Here is a 10,036-nt window from a genome sequence, read left to right on the forward strand (position 1 = left end):
CACACACACACACACACACACATATATATATATATATATATATATGCGCGACTGGACTGGAATAATATGACATGAAATGTGTTCACACATTGTGTGTGTTCACTTGCACAGAGAGGCTCAGCCTGTCATACTGGATTACACTGAACAGATGCATTAGACTGATAATTTTTCAATCTATCTGCTGAGGCTGTGCTGTAATATATAGCATTTGACTATTTTTTTTTGCCACAGGTGTCTTTTCCCCAGATTTTATCCTATGGCAGAGGAACCTTTGAAACAGCAATTAAGGGAATTGCTCGGCATGTTGGGAAATGCACTTATTTGGGGTTTTTTTTTTTTACGGTGTAAGATGTGAGTAATATTGGTAAACAAAAATGCTTAATTATGATGTCAACAATGACCAAAATTACATCCTTCTCCCTCATGGGAAACATCTGAATGTATAAATACGTTAAATATTGTTTGTTTCCACCTGCGGGACACAAAATGTCTCCTGCTGCACTGTAAGTTACATATTGGACCAGGATTGACTTCCACAGTAGTTGAGATGTCTGCTTGTCCAGCTGTATGTGCATGTGTTAAACTTAAGTGAGTACATCATTCAGCATGTAGCGCCCCCTAATAACCACAGACCTTTAGTGCTAGGCTAATTAAATAAAAAATAAGATCCTAAAACTCCCTGTTGAAACCCGTGCTTAAAGAAATCCTGCAGAATACAATGCAATTGTTTCCTGCCTGGCATCAGCTAGTGTTTTGGATATGCTCTATGCAAAATTACATATGATATAATCAACCAGATGTTCAGAGTAGTAAATTGTGTTCCATTGGCAGGTAGTGTGCTACATGTGTAAACATAAACTTAAATCACTCATTTTTTAACATACTTGAATGAATCTAATTTAAATTGATATCATTTCCCATTAATTTCCATTTATTTCCTCAGTAGTCACAGACATTGCACATGTACGTTATTTGTGTTCCACTCATTATCCAGGACACATGAACACAAGTGGTTGTTGGTTAGCAACATATATTTGAGTGGAAACACACAACGTATACATTTTGAGTGGAGTATCAGTGAGTCATTTGGTTGCTGAGAAGGCTGATGGATACAGACTGGCTTGCTTTAAACGAGCAGGCCTGCTTCCTCTGAGTATCTGAGTAGTAAATCTGTGGCACCATTTTACCTCGGTACATGAATCTGCTGCTAAATATACTCGTCTGTAACAATGCCTGAGACAGTGATTGTGTCCAGTGCTGATATGAGTGAGCGGAGGAGGAGGAGGGCTGGAGGAAGAAAGGCAGAGGGAGATGGAAGAAGAGGCGGAGGAGAAAGACCTTTACTCTGGAGCACAGACCAGGCCAGACCAGGCTCGTCTTGTCTGGTTGCTAGGAAACCGGCATGGCGCCTGATCTAATTTATTAAATTCAGCCTCTCGCCTCCTCTATAAGCTATCTCTCTCTTTCTCTTCCTGTGTCTGTCTCACTTGCTCACTTTCGGCCTCCATGCTGCTTTCCCTATCTGTCGTTATCTTTCCCACCCTCTAAGGCGCTTATCTCCCTCCCTTCCTCTCCTCTCCTCACTATTACTCTGGTCCCCCTCCCTCGATCAGGCGCTCCCCAGCTGCCTGTGTGTATGTGTGGATCTTTCTCTCTCTCTTTCCCATCCTCCCTCCATCTCAGACCTCAGACAGCGTATCCTCTCAGGCTGTGCGGCAGTGCCACCCCCATATCTTTCACACCGATCTGTGAGTGCCGCCCTCAGGCAGGCCAGACCTTCTGTGACTTACCAAGCACACAATACACACACGCGTGTAAACACACACACACACACACACACACACACACACTGCATTACCATTTAGACTGTGACTTTGTCTTGCTTTGCTCTTGGAGTCTAGATTCATAAATGTTGATGCATCAGCCTTTCACTACAAAGCACTCTGCTGCGCTCATTGTTTGAATTATTCAACATCGCCATCGCTATCTTCAACCCGATCGATGATTATTCACATCCAAGATAATCGATAAAGGAGGACGTGCACTGTACACAGGGAATGCTTGTGAGTGCCTTTGCCAGGGAACAAAATTGTGTTTTCTTCCCAGCTAGAAACACGCTGAGCGTACCACGAGCAGTATGTGTACAGGGTTCTCCAGGAGTTGCCGGAGTTTCAGTCTCACTTCGACAAAACTGGAGCAGACAGGGGCAGCAGCAAGCTGCAGCAGCTGAGGGCTGACACCTAATACCACTTCAGACTCGGATGCACCGGCTATTCCGAAATGCAATGTTTTCCTTGTGTGTAAAGCCATCCTTAAGCTTTCAGCAACTATGAGCTACAGCGGCAGCTGCCTGAAACATCGTTTAAGACCCTCTGCACATGATCAGTAATAATAATCAGCCTGCTGCATTTGCAGAGCTACTGTTTGGTGACGAGTTCGCCAAATCAGCAGATTTGGTGATTGTATGTCAGTGTTTGTTTTCGCAACCTTCTAGAACATCCTGGTATATTCAGGTACTGTGTTGATGTTGGTTCAATATGTCATCATCATTGACATTCATCATAGTTTGATAAGTGATGCCTGCACATTATAACGCCACATTTAATGTTAGCAAACAGCATTACAGTGTGTCAGGTCAGGTCATTTATGCATGTATACACACACACACACACTTTGTAAGTTTGAACAGTAACTGAGCGCTCAACTCTACGGAAGAAATAGCTTGTGTTCTGCTACTGCTTTAACTTAGAGACTCATATGTCAATAAATCCACACAGTAAACACTTCAATTATATGTCGGCTATGTTTGAATTAACACACAGCCGGCGACTCCTCAATTTGTACGATGCACGTTATCTTCCCCAATCCCGAATAATCGAGTCTGGATGAAACAAAGATGTGAGTTACTGTCTCTGTGTCAGGCACAGATCAGAATCTGAGCTGTGTCCTCGGCTGTCAGAGCTGCGGTTACTTCATGAAACTGGGCCGATGACCAGCATCTCAGTTTTATCAGAATTTGGGAACAGGAAATTATGTGACATCCGTTTTTTTTTTTTTCATGGCAGGCCCAGCCAGCCGCCAAGCCCTAAAATAATAATTCGGGAATGAGAATCTGCCTTTACAGACACGTACGGCTGAGTGTCATCATCTGCACCTGGATGCTGGAGCTAGTTGAGGTGCAGTTTGTCCTGTCAGCTGTCCTGCACAGCGTTTCAATGGGCATAACAGAGGACAAAATAAGGCACGCCACTCCTTATGTCTGAGGTGCTTACAAATTGAGAACGATCTTTATAATCTAGAGTCGATATTGTGTGAATAGTATGTGTGAAAGTCAGCAGTATTCATTCCTGATTGATCTATTTATTTTATTTATTTTTCAAGATGGCAGTAATGCAGCAGCTCTCATCACTGGTCAGCACAGGTCAGGAGAAATGAAAGGCTGAGTGATGAGGGAACACTTAGAGCAGAACACAATGACTCATGTTGAACGCACACACACGACAACCTGCCTCTGCCCCGTCACACAGAGCCTGGCATGTACATTATAATTGGAATCTACAGTCATAAAATGGAAAAGATGTGCGAGGCACCGCACTGAAGTCAGCCACAGTCGCCCTCCACGTCCCGCTGCCGGGAAAGAAGACAGCTGCCCCCTGGGAAATGTTGTTCTTCTCATCATCAAGGGTGTAGTCGATCGTGACCTCGGCAGAATGAGATCAGTGGCACCACCGTGTGCACGTAAGCCTCAGTCATCATTTTGTCAGCCACGGTGACACAGCAAACCGGGAGGCAGCAGATTGCCCAGAGGTGCCGTAACCGGCTCCCAGCCCCGGATGAGATGTGAAGCCTCAAAACATCAAACAGGCAGAATAAAAGGCCATTAAAGCGCTTGTTAAACCCGAATTTTTAGCTGTCCCCTCACCCGTTTCGTTCCACCCCGGCTCGGTTCTCTATGAATCATCGCTACCCTTAGGTGCTCCTGTGTGTATGACAGAATCAGAGGGTGATGAAAAAGAGAAATAATACCCACCCACTGCTGTAATGCCCCCAGGGAACTGAAGGCTTGAACAAAATTTGAATAAGAAGATGTAGTAGCTTGTGTGGAGGCGCTTCCATCCGCGTGTGTGTTTGTGTGAGCCTGTATTTGCTAATGCTTTTGTGTGTGTGTGTTTGGAGACCTGAAAGTCATAACGTGGGTACTTATTAACTGCTGCCTGAACCTTTATTACTGATGTTTCCAGATTACAGAGAGTCTTAAAAAAAACACCTTATGTTTCTCCTCTTCACGCTCCAGCCTCTTTGACCTCTTCAAACTCCTGCCGTCAACATGTGCTCCCCCACATCTGTACTCAACTGTCACATTTGACCTGGCTCACATAAGCATTTTCTGATTTTCTATTTGTTTCTCGCTGAGTGAAAAATGACACATGAACAGTAATCTAGGCGTTTGATTGGCAGCTTGATAAATGGCACTGAAACAGGGAGGACCAGCTGTTGTGTGCAGACCCACTGTAAATGGCATTTAGAAGTAAAACCCAAGGTTGTTTTGCCTTGAAATTGTTCAGTTTTGCTTGTAGCAGGTTACTTTTGCATTTAGTGGGAGGACGTTATTGCGGATGCACACCGGAATTTTGTGACATTCATGCAGAGATGTAGTTCTACAGGCAGGTAAAAGGAAAAGATGGATAAGGCCATCACTTTGGTACAGACAGAAATATCCTGGCAACTGCTGGACGGATCATGGTGCCCAGAGGAGGAATCCTACTGACTGTGGTGACTCCTTGACTTTTTCTATAGAGCCATCAGCAGGTTGAATTCGTGCTAACTTCATGAATACTGTCTAATACTTCGGGGCCTTAAAGTTAGAGTGCGTGTTATTGCTGTTGTACTGACCACTGGAGGAAACCAACAGCCCTCGAGCAGCTTCTGTGTCAGGAACGTGACAGAAGAAAAGCAGTTAGTCCGTCTATTTACAGTCTGGCCAAACAATCATGTCGTTTTAATAAAGAAGACTAAAGACATTCAACAGCGTCTTCCAACATGGACTTTTGCTTTGTGAACACTGTGAGGTAATTACAGAATGCAAATGCATTATGTTGCTATTGCTGAAAAAAAAAGCTGAGAATAAAAAGACTCAAAAATGGGGTTTGATATCGTTTAAACTCTGGGGATTAGGACTTTAAAGCTGCATTAATCTTTCTTTTTTTTTACTACCTGGGGGCAGAACTGCATAACAAGATAATACTGCATAACATCTCACACACATTTGACATACAGGGTTATTAGACTACTGAATATGGCTAACATGTTCAACAGTTGCCTTCGCACACATCCTGCTTTGATTTGGAGTCCCGCTTCCCGCCTGCTGAAAGCCCAGTATTCTTCTTTTAAGCTCTATTTTGGTCACCAACTCCTGGAGGAACGCTCCGTCTCTTTAGCTGCTAAATGCTCCACCATGATCGCTGGTTGCTCACTTGGATCATCTGCCATTCGGTGAGTTGGGTTTGAAAGACCAAGCTAAGAAGAGCTGAAGGGGAGCTGCGCAGTCATGTGGTTATTCTTGAGGATTTGTTACAGCAAGCTACCCGCTCCATTTGATGGGTTCTTCATCACATATACAGCATATCGGAGATTTATTATTACAGCTTCATGCTCATAAACAGGTTGTATTCAGAGTAGAAATGTTTAATATAATTGTTGTGTTTTATCTATTTTTTATTAGATTATTCAAGAATTGTCTTGGCTGGTGTTTGTCTCTACCGCTTCTTGTGATGTTTGTCTTTCCTCGCTTCCTCCAAAACACAATCTTGCCATTTTAAACGCCCTTAACGGTTGTGGGGATGTCAGGGGAGCATCGCCGCTCCGCCGAACAACGCCTAGTTTGTCTCATTGTAATTCCTCACCACCGGCAGTACTGCCGAGTTCACAGAGAACTGTCAACCAGATTAATGAATTAGTTCACTGGCCACACACACACACACACACACACAAAAAAACACAAACCCCTCTCTTGTCTTAAGCTTTGACTTTGTGGCATGCGACTTTCACTCGTGTTTAAAAGCATTTAAATTCACATCCAGGAGTTTCTCGTCTCGCCTCTGCATCGACCTGCAGAGGGAAACAGCGGGATGGCTGGCGAGCCGCAGTGTCACTTCCTATCAGGTTTCATCCATTTCAAGCAGATGGATTCTGTTTGTGGTGTGTGCTGTCAGTGGCAAATTGTCACACGGCATTGCTTCTCATAGTGTATGCAGCCATTAGCAGTAACCCTGCAATACACTGCAACCTGTTGCATCCTGTCTAAAAACGTCGCTCTGATGAGAATTTTGCATTTTTTTTGTTGAGCTGCTTGATCATTTTCTAATCTTTCATTCTGACCTTGTCAATATTGTGATCATTTTTGTGAACATCAAATAGCATCCCCGGTTTATGTGCAGACGTATAAAGGCTGTCATTAGAAGCACAACAATTAAAAAAGTGCAGCTTCTCGGGGGTTAAGCAAGTCTTGTTTCAACTTAAATTGGGGTCAGTTACTCTTTGGGATTAATTCTTGTCGTGTCTCATTTTGTCTCCAGGAGGAACAGAGTGTCCCAAAAATGCTAAACCCGTTCCTCTTAAATTCCTCTCAGGTTAAAGTTAATGCCGTTAGTTAAGGGATTTAGTAACTGACCTGCCAAAGTCTAATATATGAGACCTTGGAGGAGGAGCTCATCTCAAACAGGCTCTAAACTCTGACAGCTCTCCACATCCTGAAAATCAAAGCTGAATGGAAGCAGAATGGTTCATTTATTCAATCAAACAGGTCTGTACAATGAAATACAATGTAGTCTCTTTATGCTACTCACAAAACCAAAAATGATATAAGTCATAAATAGATTTTATTTTTTTAATGGTGGAGCATCTTTAAATTAAAGGCATAGTTCAATGTTTTGTAGGCTGTATACTGTACGCTTATTCATTTCCTTTTTGAGAGATAGTTGAGGAGACTCTCATGTTAGTGAGCTAACAATGCAGCAAGAGCGAGGAGGTGATTAGCTTAGCTTAGCATAAAGACTGGAGGCAGGGTGATCACCAGGAAGTAGTCACTTCATCTAACTCCTTGTAAAAACACAACATGTCGTTTTTAGCTTGATGTTAATTTTTCATCTGTTTCCCTCTGCTTCCGCTAAATGAATCACCTTCTGGATTTAGCTCCAGAGCTCATGTGCAGAATATTGTCCATCATCTCTCTGTAAGAAAGCGAATAGACGTATTTGCTACATGTCAAACTATTCCTTTAACGGCAGGCTAACCAGAGGTGGTATCTTCTGAGGCCGTAGCTCTCATCCAACATTTACGCCAGTATTCTTTTTTTCTCTCCAGACTTCTGAGTATTTGATAAGACGAAGGTTTGCCTGTGCAAGATGGGTGCCGAAGTAAATTCAGTGCAAAGACGTCTCTCAGTCTTGTGTCAGCCTCAGTTGCTACATCGCACTGAGACAAAGTCACGTCAGATAAGGAGACCCATTCTAGTGTCTTGTGTTGAGTAAAGAAAAACTGAAGCTGGGGAAGCTGGAGTACTTCACAAGCATTTTTGCCATGCTCTTTGAAATGCTCTGACAAGAAGCAAGAAAAAAAAAAACAGCTCTCTGCTGCTGTATGGCCTACCTGCCCTTCCTCCTGCACACCTGCACGCCTGCACACACTCTGCATGTCCACTCATTGTGACACAGGCATGGCAGATACATTGCTTGCACTTTCTCTGCCAGAGAATGTGCAGGCGGACATGCTTGCTTGACAGCTGTAAGTATTAACTATAGCTATGTTCATTGTGTACATTCAGTAGGATAATCTTAGGTGGTTTTTTTTTTGAGACATGAGGTTGTTGAATAGTTGAATAGCGATGAGAATGATGCTCAGTGCTCCAGTACACACACACAGCAGTGAGGAATAACTGACTGAATAATGACTGACAGGTACGCTCATTTAACAGAGCTGATTATTTACGTATCCATCTTCCCATCACTTCCCCCCTCCTCATCACCGGACTCGTCCTCCAGCTGTAGCCAGGCAGTGTGTTTTGGGGGAGGGAGACATGAAGGGAGGGGATGTGACCTCTTGGCTCAGAACTTACCTTTGCTGGCTTTTCTAGCGTCACCAACCCCCTGACAGAGCACTGAAAATGTGTCTCTCACTACGAAGTGAAAAACACACATACCAATGGGTTCGCTATCTTGTGTTCATTGGTCATCGACAGGCGCTGGTGGTGAGACAAGATGACTGATGGAGCTGGATCTCTCAGGCCCGCCGCCCTCTCGGAGAGCCGGACCAACACTGAGGCATTGTGGCGGAGGTAGACGCATCAACGGCATCGCTGAAGTGGTGATCAGCGGTTTTACAGTCTTACATTCAGACGGCGGAGTTATAGAAAAAGAGATGAGCTGTTGAATGGAAACAGACACAGCAAACTCCAGGGTGGAAAGTTGACAGCGAGCGCGTGAGGAAAGTAGCCTCACAGACCTGACCTTGGATTTAGCAAACTCTCATCTGTCAGAGGATTAAAGAGAAATCCAGACAGTTTTATCATCACCATGTAATGTTTGTAATCTGTGTAGTGTGTGTGTTTGGTTCTGCTGCTGAAATGAGCCTTTTCTGCTTCTACCTCAGCTGCCCATACATTTAACATTTAAAAGTGTCCAGAAAAAAGACATGGTCACTTTCAGCTGTGTCGCTTGTAGCAGATTTATATCCTCCATAGTCATGTCGTTAGTTTATCACATTGAGTGCATTTGAACTTACCCTTTGACATTCCCTTTTATACAGTGGTGATGTTATATTGAGTGTTGTTTCAGCAACACTGATCAGTTCCACTGGCTGCTAGTTAGCTCCAAGTTAACCTCTGTGTCACCTTATGTAAATGAAGTTTCAAAAAAAGTGTCCAGTGTTGGAAATTTGTCCTCGACTGCAGAACACACGTGAAACTACATAGAAGTTTAACAACTTTAATGTGTAGTTGTAGTTGTCATTTCTCCATAATGAAAGCAAAGTGAGAATTAAGACATTTACTCAAAGACAGTACTTAACCCTATAATACTTGACCCAAGAAATAATGGACAGAATATTCGATTTTTTTGAATTTTAAGACTTTATTTGGCCCTTTAACATTTAAAAAAAAAAAATTTAAAATATGTTTTTTTGTTTGTCTTGTTTTGAGCAAAGTTTTTACCATATGGTAATGCAAAACGTTTTAGAAATGCAAATATCAAATATGATACCCATGGCATTATAGGATTAAGTACAAATTTGAGGTACATAAGTCTTTTTCTTTCCAGGCTACTTTCTACTTCTACTCCTTTACATCTCGATGTACAATTCACCACAATTATCTGACGCCGTTAGTTGACAGTTGCGTCACAGATTTTTTTAATACAAAATATATGACGAGCTTTTAAAATGTTTTTTCTCAGAAATTAAATTACCCTGCAGTATGTATAAATACAGCTGAAACAACTGTTGATCAATCAGTTAGTTTACTAAAATCAACTATCCTGATAAGTTCAAGTCATTTTTCACGTAAAAACATTTTATGGTTCCAGCTTCACAAAAATGAAGATTTGGTACTTTTATTGTTGGCTTAGACTGATGGTTGGTTAAATCAAGCATTGTGAAGGTGTCACTTTGGGCTCTGGGTAATTATTCTGACATTTCTCACTATTTCAAAAATATTTACAAATCCACTGATTCATGGAGAAAACAATCAGCAGATTCATCCATTATGACAATTATCATTAGAAAGAGCTCCATCACAACCAAGTACAACAGTAAAATCCTGCTTTTACATCAATGCATGAGTCATAATAACCTGACGATATCACATATTATAGTGTAACAGTCACAGAGGACATTTCTGCAGACTACTTTTACTTTTAATACTTTTAGTGGATATTCTTTATTATAGTTTTACTTAAGTAACATTTTCAATGCAGGACTTGTCACAGAGTATTTTTACAGTTTGGTATTATTATTTATACTGAATTAAATGATCATAGTTCTTCCT

Source organism: Chelmon rostratus, chromosome 8 (assembly GCF_017976325.1).
Source record: "Chelmon rostratus isolate fCheRos1 chromosome 8, fCheRos1.pri, whole genome shotgun sequence".
NCBI classification, from domain to species: domain Eukaryota; kingdom Metazoa; phylum Chordata; class Actinopteri; order Chaetodontiformes; family Chaetodontidae; genus Chelmon; species Chelmon rostratus.